The sequence below is a fragment of the Onychostruthus taczanowskii genome, unplaced genomic scaffold (genome assembly GCF_017590055.1).
Source record: "Onychostruthus taczanowskii isolate IOZ18803 unplaced genomic scaffold, ASM1759005v1 scaffold16, whole genome shotgun sequence".
In the NCBI taxonomy this organism is placed as follows: Eukaryota; Metazoa; Chordata; class Aves; order Passeriformes; family Passeridae; genus Onychostruthus; species Onychostruthus taczanowskii.
Window position 1 is genome coordinate 1,291,721 of NW_024498795.1, and position 15,735 is coordinate 1,307,455.

At 41.1% G+C, this 15,735-nt stretch overlaps 1 protein-coding gene across 1 annotated transcript in view; it reads right to left on the reverse strand.

Annotated features, from left to right (window-relative positions):
* SOCS6 (suppressor of cytokine signaling 6) overlaps positions 1-15,359 on the reverse strand; it is a 28,525-nt gene extending 13,166 nt beyond the window's left edge. Inside the window, exon 1 of the mRNA XM_041399384.1 lies at positions 14,825-15,359. The gene's annotated coding sequence lies outside the window, so the exon portion shown is untranslated. The remainder of the gene's footprint in view (positions 1-14,824) is intronic.
* Positions 15,360-15,735: the final 376 nt, after the last annotated feature.

Genomic DNA, 15,735 nt, shown 5'->3' on the forward strand with positions numbered 1-15,735 from the left:
ACCATAACACAGTTTGTTAGGAGTCTGAAAAACTATAATGCTCTAAAAACAGCATTTCACTTTACAATAAAGACCAACATCACATTCTGTAAAAGGAATCAATTTTTAAACATTTTTGCTCTTAAGATGGCAAGGAACAGATTCTGTGCCTATGTATTTGAGGGCAACATAAGTGTTTGAAATTAATACCAGGAAAATGAAAGGAAGAACAGGAAAAACACAGTAAAAACAAAATAAAATTGCATTTCTGCACTTATTTTCATTGAGAACTATACATAAATGTCTAAATGCTGGAATATATGCTGAAAAGAACATAATATATGTAATTGTATGGATGCAGGTACTAAAACTTAATGCAGTTTGGTTTCTGAATCCTCAATTATGCATTTCCAAACATAATTTTAGAAATGCTATCCATCCGTTCAAAGCATATGCCAGAAAGACAGAAATAATAAAGCAGACAATTCTCTCAAAGTGATTTTTTGTGGTCAGCAATAATCTGACCACTCTTCATGTCAGTGACAAAATAATATAATTGTGAGAAACACTTTTCCAGCTCTTCCCAAAAAAGGAAAGAAAACACTCAGCAGACATGAAACAGCTAAATAGTACCACTTCACATTGACTTATATTAATTTTGGTTTCATTTTCAAAGTTCAGGCTGGTGCTTCTACAGCAAGCACAGAAACACTGTTACTGTGTACAGCTTTCAAAACACAAACCAAGACAGCTGAAAAAGGCCTGCTGCAAAAAAAATATTTTGACAAGGAGACATTAAACAGGTACCATGAACGATCTTTTCCTGCTGTGCTATCAGAACAGACATTCAACTTCTCAGGCCAAACATCTGTCACCAAAGAAACCCACAGTACGAGGAGCACATACCAAATAGGCAATACAGAAATATACCTCTCAGTTAACACCTCTAATGCTACATTACCTGTTTGTTTCCTGCTTCAAGGGGGAAAAAAATTACTAGGGAAAAAAAAAAAAAAAAAAAAAAAGGGAAGACATTGTAAGGAGAAAGAGGAAAATACAAGAAAAGTAATAGAAAGAGAAGCCTCATACCATATGGTACCATTACAGAGATGATCATTCTAGGAGGTATTGAAAAACATCTGGAGGACAACTCAGTCACTGGTCACAGCCAGAACACTGTCATGAGAGGAAAGTCCTGCTTGTTAAACCTGACTTCCTTTTATAACAAGGTAACCCACTTAGGTGATCAAAGGAAGAAAACTGATGTTATCTTTTTGGATTTCAGTACTTTTTGGTACTGTCTGTCATAGGATCCTTCTGGACAAAACGTCCAGCACACAGCTGCATAAACACAGCATGGGATTGGTGAGCAACTGGCTCACGGGTCGGGCACAAAGGGTTATACTGAATAGGGTGACATCAGACTGGCGACCTCTCACTAGTGGGGCTCTGCAGGGCTCCATCCTCAGCCCTGTGCTTCTTTCAACATCTTTAAAAATGACTTGGACACAGAACTCAAGAGATACTGAGCAAATTTGCAGATGAAACAAAACTGGGAGGTCCTGCAGAGAGACCTTGACAAGTTAGAGGGCTGGGCAATTGCCAACCATACAAGTTTCACAAGGGCAAGTGCCCAATTCTGCACCTGATATAGGGCAATCCCGGATGTACAGACAGACTGGGGAATGAGATGCTGGAGAGCAGTGCCACAGAAAGGGACCACAGGGTACTGGTGAATGGCAAGTTGACCATGAGTCAGCAGTGCCCTGGCAGCCAGGAGGGCCAAGCCTGTCCTGGGGGATATCAGGCACAGCATCACCAACCGGGCAAGGGAAGGGATTGTCCTGCTCTGCTCCGCACTGGGGGAAGCCTCACCCCACCTCCAGTCCCTTCCAACTCAAAATATTCTGCGATTCACGTTTCTATTGAAAATTTAAAGGGTTTATACAGCATCACTACATATGTCACTATAATACAGATTTTTAAATGTTGCCCCCTAAATTACGAGTGGTTAATTTGTTATAGTCATCTTTTTTTGCTTCTGCCTGTCCCAGTCACCTGACATGAAAATAAAGACAGAGGAAGTAGTTTTAAATTACTATAGCACCAAGCAAGCATGACTGATAATTTTGCTTTCTTTAAGGTGCAATATGGGATACTCTCTTCTTCAAGAACAAAAAAGAGAAAACAACAGGAAAGCTATGAAGTCACATTCACAAGGGGAAAAGCAAACCAAAAACAAACAAGCCCCAAAACACAACAAATCCACAACAAAGTTAAACCTAACTTTTAAACACCTCACTTGCCACACTATCTAGCCAACAGGTGGCTTCATAGCCCATGTTTGCAAAACAAGCATCTTCACCAGTAAGTGGCAAACTGCTCACCTTTCCACTTACATTTGTCATTTATGCTTGCTTATATGATGGACATCCAGGACCATATGTAATTGGCCTCTATTCTTACAAATAACATCCACCTGGCATAAAAGATATTAAAAAAAAAAAAAAAAAAAAAAAAAAAAACTGCACAAATTAGCTCCAGGTAATACAAATCCTTTCTAAATATCCAGATGGAAAAAAACCACCAGCCTTTTAAAAAGTATGCCAAAAACATAGTAATTAAATTCTTCAAGCAATAATTCAAATTTAGTTATCTAATGTATTCCAGCAGGAATAAAAGAAATGTTGTTAAACTCTAAAAGATAAATATATTTTATAGTGGTCTGTCTACCAAATACACGAGCTGAAACAAAGGCACCTGAAAAAAGTTTTCAAGATAGTGACTGGCTTTATAATTCACTACACAGAAAAAGAGGATTTTGTTCTTCTGCCATATGCAGCACAGTCATGTTCTGCAATTGGAGAATGTGTAATTGTAGGAAGACTCATTTTCTGATTTTTCAGCTCTTCTAGAAGGCCCGAACAAACAGCAATACACAGCAGCCTTACACCATCTTGTACCATCCTGCCTTGGATCTCATGACTGAGGCTGACTCCAAATTAACCTCCTCAGTACAGTATTTCATTGAGACTGAATGACCCTTTGAACTTGTATGACCAGGTAGAATCTCCAATGTTTTTACTGTTATCACCCCCACCTGCTTCATTCAGGGCATTTTCAATAAGAATAAAAGCATTCTTTCCTTGGAAGATAACACGGTCCTCTCAATTCAAGCTAAGATGCAGCAATTCTTTATGAGACAGTTAACCCTCTACATAAATGGAAGGATTAAATGAACTCATTTATGGTCTGATGGGAAAGAACACAGTGCCTTGATTAAAGAGAAATAAAAGTGGAAAGATCTTCCACAACATCTGTACAGAGTTCACACATGCAGAGAAATCTCCAAGCATGCTGAGGAGTAAGCAGCTAATAAGCACAATCCCCAGAATCACAGAGAAGAAAGGACTGACCTCTGTTTTGAGACTTTCTTCACTAAATTATCAGAGAAATACAATGTATTTGCTACACAGATGTCACAAAGGTCCCACTATTCCCCTCCAGACCATATAAAAATGCTTTTAGCTGAAGGCAGCAACATTTTTCCAAAGCAATAACCAATTGTCTTACCAAAATACATACATAACATACACATAATTTGAAAGTGTATACATCCTTTCAGTAAAATTCATTGAAAAGAGAAATAGATATTCAGTGAACTATGAAAGACCTGGGATGAAAAGGCATTGCCTACATTTCAGCAATAAGTATATTTAGTCAACCAAGGTCATTCTAATCCCTGAAATAACAACAAATACATAAAATACTGCAATAGACTGTCTCACGTAAAGTAAGAGGCTTCTATTCAAGAAGCCAAGTTCCCTAGTCACTTCTCAAAAGTTCAAGAAAAAAAAAAGCTCAAGAGTTAAACTCACATTCAGAGACTATTGTTTGTTTTAGCATTACTTCCCATAGAAAGAAAACTCAACCATGCAAGGTTTCTGTGTATGCCCTGAAGTCCCTCGAGGGCTGCCCAACCAAGTTTTATCAAATAAGTAGAAAGGCAGTGTCCCAACTAAGAGAGCAGCCATGGCAAAAATTCATATATTCTTACATATACAAAAATCCAAGGGCATTTCTAAACACAGGAAAAGCTTTATCTGGAACTCAAAAGTATTTTGAAAACCAAGGAGAAAAGTGACATGAAACATCTCCATTTCTCAGAGAGATGATGTTCACAAAAACTGCTTCATTGTAACATAAAAATGTTTACCTCTGACCTTAAAGATACCACCCACGTTCACTAGAAGTAAAAGTATTTTGTTACTGTGACCTGTTTTTCAATTCTGGTCAACTGTTAAAAAGCAGAAGGCTTAGGAGATACTTTTTATATCACTGCATTAAGAAATCAGTAGCGCAAAATATTAAACCTTTAAAAATTATCTCTAAGTTCCACTGACAATTTTACTTTCTTGAAAATCTAAAACATTATCACTAAAATAATCACAATCAACTTCTCTCAGCAAGTAAAATCCTTTGTGCTTTACCTCTCAAACAGCATAGTGAGAAAAGTAATTTTATATCCTTTATCTGAACCATTTATAGAGAAAACATTGTAGACAATTTCATTAAGGTTCCAAGTCTAAGAACTCAGAAGTTGAGAAAAGCTAGAAGGGTTTCCTAAACAATTCTCTTCTTTTTTCACACATGGGACAAAAATGTTTACATTAATGCTGCTCTTCAACATCCTTCAAAATGTATAGTCCTACCAATTACTTACAAGACACCAATTAAACTCAAAATTCCAGACAGAATTATTGACTTCATTAAGGACATTTTTGCTGTCTTCATGTCCAACATTTAAATGTTAGTGCACAGGCACTCAACGCTCTATTCAACACTTCATGAGAGTCAGAACATAGAGAGATTAATTTCCACTTTTTTAAGATGGATTCATAAGCTGAATACTATGCACCATCAGGCAAAACTAAGGTAGTTTAATTCTGAAACCTAAATTTGGATTCACGTAATGTGGAGTAATGGTGAAAACGAGTGAGAGCTGCTGGGGTTTTGAGAAAACACCTACCCTACCTAAATCTGAAATCTCCCACACTTCTCTAAGATGGCAGCAGAACTAAACAACAGCAGCGCCAGGAGTTGATTGCAACAGCAAATTGCTGCAAGAGATCACTTAAACTTCTGGTCCCTTTCAGAGGTTTGCTGACAATGGAGGAATAAGTATACCAAACCTTTCAGTAAACCTTCTATCACTGTCCTCTAGTCATGATCCAACTTCCCGACTTCCTTTAAAAGGTCACAATTCAGCAGATATTTTACAAAGTTCTTTCAGCCCAGTTGTTTTATTTATCAAAGCAGTAAGCAAATGCCCACGTTACAGTACCAAGATGTATCAGGTAGCAGGATGAGGAGCAGAGGATCCATCAGTGGTATGTAGCTAAAGATGTTAAAAAGATGCAGAAAGAAATAAAAGCAAACCACCAAAGTTACAGAGAACGGTAACAAAAAAATAAAACAAAGCCCCTTCTTCTCTTAAAAAAAAAAAAAAAAAAAAAAAGTGCAGCAAAACCCAAACACCTTTCAAGGTTAGTTCTAAACCATTAATTAAAATGATTGAAGTACAAACCACAAAGAAAGCTAATTCAGACTAAAAAACAGGCCAAGGCCCAGAGTTTAAGTTTTGCATGATACAAGCTCTGAGTTGGCTAAACTGGTGTCACTAGCATGGCACAAAGCATTCTCACAACCCCCACTCCATTCTGCTTGTAACAACAGATCTGAGGTTGATGGCCTGCTTTCCAAAAATACAATTGAAAGCAAAGTACATTTTGACAAACTACAAAGGTCAGAACTGCAACTACTCTTACCTAAAATAAAGAAATCTGGCTTTTGTCCAAGTTAGGATTATATTTTTTTCAGTATCTAGGCATAAGCAGTCCCTCTAAAAATCTACAGGAGTTGCAAGTACTTTGGGCATACTACAACAATCAGGTTCCTTAAAACTTTCACAGACATGCGGACCTTTGTTGTTCTTGAAAATCCTTCACATACAGGGAGAAGCTTAATTGAGGAAGCATCAGAATTTCAGAGATTTTTTTTTTATTTTAAATAAAAGCTCCTCAGTAGCCTTTAGTCTTATTTTTTGTAAAAGCAGAAGTACTTAGTGTTAAAAGAACAGTATCAGTGGCTGCCCTGTGGTTGACACCTTTATCTACATGTTTAATACTGTCTATCATCACCCAGAATCATGCCATATAAAGTTCAGTGGAAACCACTTCTTTTTGTGGACATCATGAGAAGTGGAAGCATGATCAAAGAATCCTTCTGGATCACATACGGAGCTTGCACAAATGGAAATCAAACTACATAGTCTAATTTACTTGGGCAGAGGTCCTAGACACCACAAAAGGAGAGTCTCACTTAATATATCCTATGTGCAGCAACAGTTTCAGATGCAGGATGAATTGGGAGAGAAAGTCAGATGCAGGTTTTCCCTCTCCAAATCAGTTGCTTACTCCACCAGGATGAGAAAAAGCACACTATCTAGATAATTCTCAGCTCTGTTAATCTTCTTCAGAATGGCTTTAGAAGAAGGAGTAGAAACCTTTTCACACTACAGAGCAACCAAAAGGCTGCTGTTCAGAGTAGTCCTCATACAGAAAGGACAGAACTGGAAAATTACTGTGGCTATCTTACATTCTGAATGAGGGCTCTACCTAGCAAGCTGTTATATCCTATATTTTTATATCACTGGGAAATGCAGCCTGTACTGCTTGCAGTCTGTGAAACCTATAAATGCAAATAACAAGGAAGTTTTTGCCTACATACTTTTGTATTTAATTTCATATTTCACTGCAGATACATTTTGTCCTTCACATAGAAGATATGCCCAATATCCACCTATTATCGATGGTCCTAAATAAATAACAATGACAACAATCCACTCACACACACTTGGGAATCCATTTAAAAGGCAAAGGAGCATTTAGTATATCAAGCATAAGGAACCCACTCCTACATAGTTGCACCTCAACTCTGGAACACACCTACTATTTCGTGATACAATTCAGCTGAGATTGTCATACAGTATCAACTACAGAACGATCAGTCTTTCATGGCCAGGAAAAGAGATCCAATCAGTGAAACAGAAAGTAAGGTTTATTTTACAGACAAGTCAGCACAACACAACAAACCAGAATGCAGAGGGTGAAGGGGTAGGAACAGAACTTCCTTCTCCTTTGTTAAAGACTGGGGGGATCTTGAGCCAGGTGGACCGCAAGGGGCAATCATCCTGAGTACCTCTAATTAAGCAGTCTCTCCTGGAATACGCTCCAGTAACACTATCTGTATCAGTCAAGCACCAAGCACTATGTGCCCACTAATCCCCTCTAGTGTTTGGCCTCGCTGCCCCTCCAAGGTCTTAGGACCCACTGCAGAGAGTAATCCAACCTCGGCATTTCAGAAAATGAGAATGCAAAACACAGCTTATTTAAAATATTTCCCTTCCCGATTTCCCTGGCAGGAGGCCAAATAAGAACAGAGTAAATGAATCATCTTCTTTATGGTTTAGAGTCTTTCCACACATAGGAAATAGGAGATATGGCTGCGCTTAAAGTACTGTCAAATACACCAGGTAAACACACCTGTAGAAAGAGTATTATCTGCAGCTAACATCACAAAATTACTTTAACACTCTGTTTCCCCTAAAAAAGAAGGTGAAACGTTAAATAAATTTCTAAATTCACCCTTTTAAATCCAAGGGTGCTTTTAGGAAGGCACATACCATTACACTGCACAACTTGCACACTGACCAGAATAGGAACAGAATTTTGACTGCACAGGCAAAGCTGTTCAGCCATCTTTTTCATAAAGTCCTGACTTGTCAGAATAAAACCTTTTTACAGGACTAGACCAGTTCTGACAAAACCTATTCCACATGCAAATTTTCTCATTTTGGGTCAAAATGAGAGAGACTCTTAATTATTCATGATTAAGATCAGGAAAGTCTTTCTTTCTCCTACACCTACACTCTCATCACCTGCAGACAGAAACAGCTCACTACTCCAACCAGCGAATCTGATGGCAAACATATTCATGGCAGTTTTTAGACAGACACTGTTTTGTCCTGATGCACGCTGGAAGATGGTTGGTTTGGGGTTGTTATGGGTTTTTTTTAAATAATTGCCAGTAGCAGAAAATCATTTTACACTTAGCCCTAAACTATCTGATTTTGCTAATATTCTGTCCTAACCCAACAAAGATTAATTAACTGTGAGCAGATATTTAACTCAATGGGACTCCTCACTGTACATTGTATTCAGCTTGCACATGAAAAAATTGGGCCTTACACTGAGCAACTTCACATCAGTGTATAAATTGTTATACACAGACAGGATCAGAGATAAAATTTTCACTGTCTGCATGAAGTAATGCGCTCTATCAGATTTACACAAACTCAAAGCCCTTAAGATAGCCATCTCCAGAGCAAGGTCAAATTTCTGCAGAGCCAGGAGTATCGAAGGCTGGCTGCAAAAGCTAGCTAAGCTTCAAAGTTCAACCACAAATAAAAGAGTCATGTACATGCACACTGACTTTCTTTTCTCCCGTTCTGACATTAAATTTAAAGACACACTATAAATAAAATGAAGGAAAAAAAAGTATTAGCCCAGTTTTAAAAAAAAGACAATCAAGGGGATACATACTTTTCAATGCTGATACACAGAACTTAAGTTCTTTTTTTTCTCCCATCAAAAAACATTTAAAACACTGCAGATTCCAAAAGCACTTATTTTTGTAATACATAGGACATACAAGTCAGTACTGATAGAACAACTTCTATTCAATGTCTTCTTCTGATCATCACTGGATTAGACAACAGCTCAGATAAGTGCAGTTGGTGAATAGAGACTTTTATCCGTGCAGTAAGGGACCATAGAATATTTACATTCACAGCAAGTATTTTCCCAAGTAACTGGATTTTTTGCACAAAATAATGCCAAAGGCTAACGGCTAGTATTTTATTACCTCTCAGTTTTACTTACTACTACTAACCAGCAGCTCCTTTCCTTTCAAAAGCCAAAGAGAGGACGAAAGTCAATGTTTCAGTGTGCATTGATCAGCACTGGTTTTGCTTTTTTTCCACTGAAGAGAGAACAGGGAGGGGAAGGAATAAAAAAGCCACCAGCCACCTACCTTACACAGACTGAGACTTAAGCTCTTACACACAACTCAGTGACTCGTACCTCTGAATGCACAAACCAACTATTCTAGAGCCGGTCTCCTAAGGCTAACCAAAATTCCACCCTGGAAAACTCCCCCAGCACATGTTTCACCCAAACCAGTATCCCTGCACAAACAGCTTCTGTTAGTGTATCCGGCAAGAATTCCTTTCTTGCCCAGTTCCCACCAGCTCCTGAAAGAACATCCATCCAAAAAGCTGCCTACCCTGTTTTTTGGAGTAGAGCTTCCACATAGCTCATCCTAGAAGGCACACCTTCTGTAATCAAAAACCTTTGCCCTGCTGACATTTGTCTCTGTTTCTCTATTTTATTAAAATGCATAATCTGATACCTGATTACTAACCCAAAGGGATTCCAAGGGTATTAAAACCCATTACTGAAGTCAAACACAGTCAAAATTACAGCTTGTAACTGCCCAGTCCTGCAGCACTTACTGAGGTAAAGCCAGGAGAGACAGAATTCTCTAGAGCAGAAGGAACAAAAAAAGAAGGCAAGTTTGACCACTGTGTTGTAGACATCATGGGAATGAAAAGAAACATTTGGAGTAGCCTACTATGTTCTCAACCTATTTGAGGAATGCAGACTGCTTTGGAGAAGGAAAAACAATCACCTACTCAAGACTCCTACAAGCTACTCTTTTAGCACATTTACCAGAAAACGTCAAGATTAATTAAGAATAAAACTACTCAAGAAAAAAACAAGAGATCACACACTGTAAAACCAAGTCTGACTGGAATCTCACTTTCAACAATGTTTTCAAAAGTAGCACTCTATGTACTGTTTTAAGCAATACAAAATATCCTTGAGGAAAAATGCAGATTTAATAACTTTGGTAATCTCAAATGCTAAATTAATCACTTTATCTCCTAACTGCATTCACCAGATGAACTCAAGATCATCAAAACCTAATACAACTGCTCTTACAGGTCAGTATCATATACATCCACGTTAAATGTACAAGTACAAGTACAGCTGCTGATTACATTCTGCAATAAGAAGCAAAGAACAATACCATATGTCTGTGTGATTTACTTAACAATATGCACAGGTTCATTTTCATGGTCTAAATTTTTAACTTCAGACCACTTAAACTCCCAGAAAAAATTACTAATATCTACTATCTCTACCTTCACTTCCAGAGAAAATGGCTCTCATCCAAAACTATTTTACAGCAGTTTACAGCAAGATTATTTAGTGTTTTCAACAAAAATCCCCACATTTTACAAATCTAAGATTTTTTTTAAATTGACAACCTATTGCACTTGGCAGATTACAAAAAAAGACTGCTTCCCAGAAGATAGAGCATGAGACACTATGTGCCCGAAATATACAAAAAAGGAAGCAATGTTAGGGGAGCAGCGCCTGGACAGAAATGTCTATATACAGCATTCTATGCTTTGCTCTACCTGCAAGAAAGATTTGCTTCATATTCCATCAATGGAGTTTAAAGTCAGAAGCAGAACAAGTCAGCCACTCTATTGACATCCATGCTAAACAAACACCTACGTTTAACTTGCATAGTTTTCTTGGTGATGCAGCAACCAAGAAAGAATTTTTAGGTAACATGTGGCCTCATAAATGAGGCCAACTGAGTTCCTCAGAGTCCGAAGTGTTATGTGAATGGTTTAGAAGACAGAAAAGGACCAATAGTTCCCAAAGTATTTTATCTTAATATTTTCCAGAAAAAAAAAATTCATGAGAGATAACAGTTTAATTAATCTTTTATAAATTAAAAATATGCAAAGATAGGTTCTTAAATCCACATTACAGACTAATGAGGAGCAGTTAGATTTGCAAAGCCAAACACCTCAAAGCCTTCTGAAATTGTCTGGAGTTCCAAATGCTTATTGTTCTCATGCCTGTACATGACAAAAGACCACATAAACTACCAAAACAAAATATCCAGAGTAACTTTTTTTAAGTGAGCTTAAGGACCTGAAGAGCTAAATTTCTAATGCTTTGATCTGAAAATTTTAATTCTCACAATAAGCAACTAAGCCAGATTTTGCTCCACATTGCCTATTCAAATTCAGTCTGTGTAGACTCTGGCAAAGTTTGTGTACCCTTTTTCATAACCTTGATGTATCAGTCAACACTTTACATAGAGTTAGCTTTCCATTTTCATCCAGGGCAATAATTATAGGCCAATTTTCTTTCAGTTTGGTTTTATGCACCAGGAGAGGCTGAAGTAGGCAACAGGTTTTTGTTTCAATAGTTTTTTTCAATTCAGCTACGGGGGAAAACCTTCTGCAATGAACAAAAACCCAAAGCCATGAGTTTCTAAATGTTTCTTTCAGAAGTAATGTAACTATTTTTAACACAGAAATTTATTCAACTTGCATAGTGCAGTGTTTTAATTCAGAAATCAGTTATTTCAAGAGGAAAAAATAAAACAATAATAAAAGAAGGAATGCACTGTGTACCATGAATCTTTATATTGTGCTGTATCAAAAATATATTTGAGTGGTATGATATGGTAATCCTGGACAATAAATATTCCATTACAAGCACAATCATCTTCTTTTCTACAAAAACATACTGTCATATGTAACTTGACATTTGAAATCATCAAGAATGATTTTTAAAAATGTTTTTCTTGAAGGATAATTCCTTCTCTACTACGACAAATTTATTGGGAGGGACCAGGACAAAGGTGGTAAGAACTTGGGACCTTTGTCTTCTGAAGACTGATATTTATTTCCAGAAAACGAAGTGTGCAACAAAACAGAATGCAAACAAATTTTGGAATAAACATAAGGACAAGGAACATTACAGATATAATTCTTTCTCTTCTGAAAAATAAAAAACATAAAAAAGAGTAAACTCAAATTTCTGTATTTGCTCTCAGTGTAATACTTTACAGTACAAAACATACAGTTACATGGCATAAGATATATCTATTCTGTTTTTCATCCTACCCAATTTATATTCAAGCCGTTTTAGCATCTGCATTACATTCCCTTTTATACTATTTGTATCTTATTTTCTTCTTTGGAGCATCAGAACTGCTTGAGCTACCCTCTCTAATTTCTTGCTAATACACATTTAAAGCCCTATCAATAAAACACTGAGGCACACACTAGCTGAGAACAGTCGTCTCCTTCCTATCTATTTTATGTTATTGCATTGTACTACCCAAACACTACTAAATTCGTGCTGTGTAGGCCCAAGAGGGCTGTAAAGAAAGAGAAAAAAAGGCACTGGAGTTAGGGATTACCCTGGACTATGGCCCCAGTTTTGCCAACAATAGCATAGCAAATATGTAGTGAACTCAGGGTAGCCCTACCAAATGAAGTCCTGCAACTCAAATTACTCTAAGACTATAAAAAAATCTTAAGAGCAGAAATAATTTACTTGCTTTGTATGAACAACTTTTTGTTAAAAGTTCACTCTCTCACTCCACCAATTGATTATGTTAAGGAGAGTCAGAAGTTGTAATCTACTCACAGAACAGTAAGAACCAGTTACCATTTCTTCAAACCATCCCTCTCCAAGAATAAGCCAAAGTTACTGACCAACTTCACAATCTAGGATTAAAGAAGTTAATAGCATAGTATAAATTAATACACAGCTGTTTTTTAGATTCCAGTACCTCAAGTTTTTATGGAACTTAGAATTATCCATCACATCATCTGAATCCATGCAAACACTTTGATGCTGCAATACATGCAGCACATTAAAGTGATGCTCATGAAACCCCTGGAAACAACACAGAGCTTCTCCCTAACTACTCCATACCCATGCAGCTATCCAGGGAGTTAGCTAACGTGGGTATGTCTGCATAACAATACACTGTTATCACTTAAACTTCTAAGTATTAAGGCTTAATTTCATTAAATTTTAACTTTTAAAAAAAATCTACCTAAATCTCAAAACTTGGGATAGAGGGAATGCATCCCTGATTAAGCATACAGGTGAACCTGTTTCAAGTAAAAGCTCAGTTCCAAACACAGTGCAATGCCACAAACTCAAGAAATCTTGAAGAGGAAGTGAAAATTCCCTTCAAGTACTGTTTAACACATCAGAAAAGTAAGCATTTGAAGAAGCTGAAATTGTCTTTCTTAAGTTACACTGTGAGTTATGACTACTGTCTTATTGCAGAAGACTCAAAAAATACCAACACATTCTCTAGTTGTTTAGAGTCTTCCAGCCAAGCTAAGTAATTTATTTTGTAATTGCACCAAAGCTTCCATATTTTCTACAATCCAAAGATGTATCTATTAGCACAAACAAAAACTAGAAACAGAACCAGTTCTGTTTATTTCCACCCAGAGCAGAAATGCAGATGCATTATTCCTTGAGTACTTGTGCAGACAGCAACTATCCAAGACAGGAGGCCTGCAGCAGGCATTTTTTAACTAAAAAGGAGTATTAAGAGGATAGACATGGCATAAACGTTCCTGGCCTGTAGGAAAGAGTGGTTGGGCCCTCACAGTGAAAGAGCACAAGAATTTTTTAAGGGGAAGTCAGTTTTCCTGACTAAAGCATATTCTACGACCAACTTCTTTAATGCAGTAACCTACTCCACAAGAAAAAAAATAAAAAAAAACCAAACAAACCTGTGTTCCAAAGTGAGATGATTTTGAAAACATAGGAAGACAAAAATAAAGAGGACAGAAAGACATAGCCAAAGCACCCTCACATCACAGAAGCATCATCCACTGCATCTCTCAAAACCCCGTTGTTTTGCAAAGGCTTTTTTCATAAGCAAACGGGCTGGCATGGGCTAGTTGTTTTCTAAGAGAAGTGGCATCATTACGGAAAGAGAGTGTAAAAAGCAGCTCGAAGAACAATGAAAGCGAGCAAAGTTTGAGGATCTGGTAATGCTTTTGTTAAAGTCAAGTTCTTAAGGGCTGCCTGTCACAGAAAGGAGCCTCTCTCGTTCGCCCCTTGGGGAGCCCTTGGCGCACCCTCACCTCGCAACAACCCGAGGATCCTCCACGGCACAAACCCTGACACCGGCTGCCCAAATCGCCACCTCCGGACACCCGCCCCGCCGGAGACGGGGACATACAAGCCTCAGCTGAAGGCGGGTTTCACGGCGGGGTAAAGGGAAATCAGCCCAATTCCGCCGCCCCCCACAATGGCACCATTAGGCGCGGGGTGCATTCGGGCAGCGGCCCAGGGTAGCAGCACGGGAGCCCGACGGGCCCCGCTGCCGCGACTGGCGGGGACGGGAGGCTGGCCTGGACCCCCTCCTGTCACGGCGGGGGCTGGGCAGCGCCTCGCCGGCCCGGGCCCGGCACTGCTTCCCTCCTGCCCACCCGGCCGCCTCGCAGGCCGCGCCGCGGCCCCGGTGCCTCCGCAGGGCCTGGCACCGCCGCGGGCTCGGGGAGCGCAGCAAACAAAGGGAGCGGAGGCCGGGGCCGCGGCCCGGGAAGAGGGCGGCGGGCAATGGCGAACCGTACCGGCCCAATCCACGGGCTCCCCCTCCACCGCAGCAGCCCTCCGCGCCCAGCGGTGAGGGGAGGGGGGAGCCGGGCCACGGTGCTCCCGTTGCCCCGGGGACGCTCACCCAGCGGAGGCCGCGGTGTCCCGCTCCCGGCGCGGGCCTCTTCCCGGGCACCTCAGCGGTGCGGCCCGGCCTCCGCCGGCTCCCAGGCTCGGCGGGGAGCAACCTCCGGGGGTGGCGGAGCGGCACTCACCGAGGAGGAGGAGAAGGAGGAGCTGGCTCTGCTGTTGCTTTCGCGGGGCCCGGCCCGGCTTCGGCTCTGGCTCCCTCCCTCGCCGTGCCGCCGCCTCCCTGTTCCTGGCGCCGCCGCCGCCGCTTCCTCCGCCTCCTCTGCCCCCACCCCTCCGTCCTCGGAGGGGCGCACGGGGGCGGCGAGCCCGCGATGGCCGCCGCCTGCCGCAGGCACGGCTACGGCTGAGGCTGCGGCTGCGGTGCCCGCGCACAGCCCGGCGGCGGCAGGAGGGCCGCGGGCATCCCCGCTCCGTCCTCCGCCTGCCCCGCCGCCCCCACCGCCCGACGGACACCACCAGCCCTCTGCGGCCCGTCTGCCCCGCAGAACCCGGGCCCCTTACTCGGGTCTGGGCGCCTCGCCCCGGGCTCGTTCCCGCTTGGCGGCCGCGGGAAACCCGCGGGGGGCGGCCGGGAGCCGCGCCGGAATGGAGGCAGGGAGGCGGTCTGGCTTTGTTAGCCCCGGCCCTTTCCTCTCTCCCCCATGCGCTCCGGTGTGTGACCTCTCCGCTGGGCTGCAGCAGCTCATCAGCGAAGTTCATAGGAAGCTGCCTCCCCCATTCCTTCTGACCACAGGGAGCTGCCTCCCCTATTCCTTCGCTGGTAGCGCCCGACCGGAGGGGTCCCTCAGCCGCTCCCCGCTGCCCCGCAGAGAGGCGCCGGCCATGGGCGCTCCCCGCCAGGCCCGCTTGTGCTGGAGAGGGAGCGGGAGAAGGAGGGAGGTGTTTTCTCCTCCGCTTCACCTTCCCTCACACCTCTCTTGGCGTGAAAGCGACGCGCCAGAACAGGCATTACTTTTGTGCTCAACTTTGCTTCACAGATCTCCTCGAGAAAAGTGACACTAAACTTCAGGCATATCAGCTGCGCTGCAGCAAC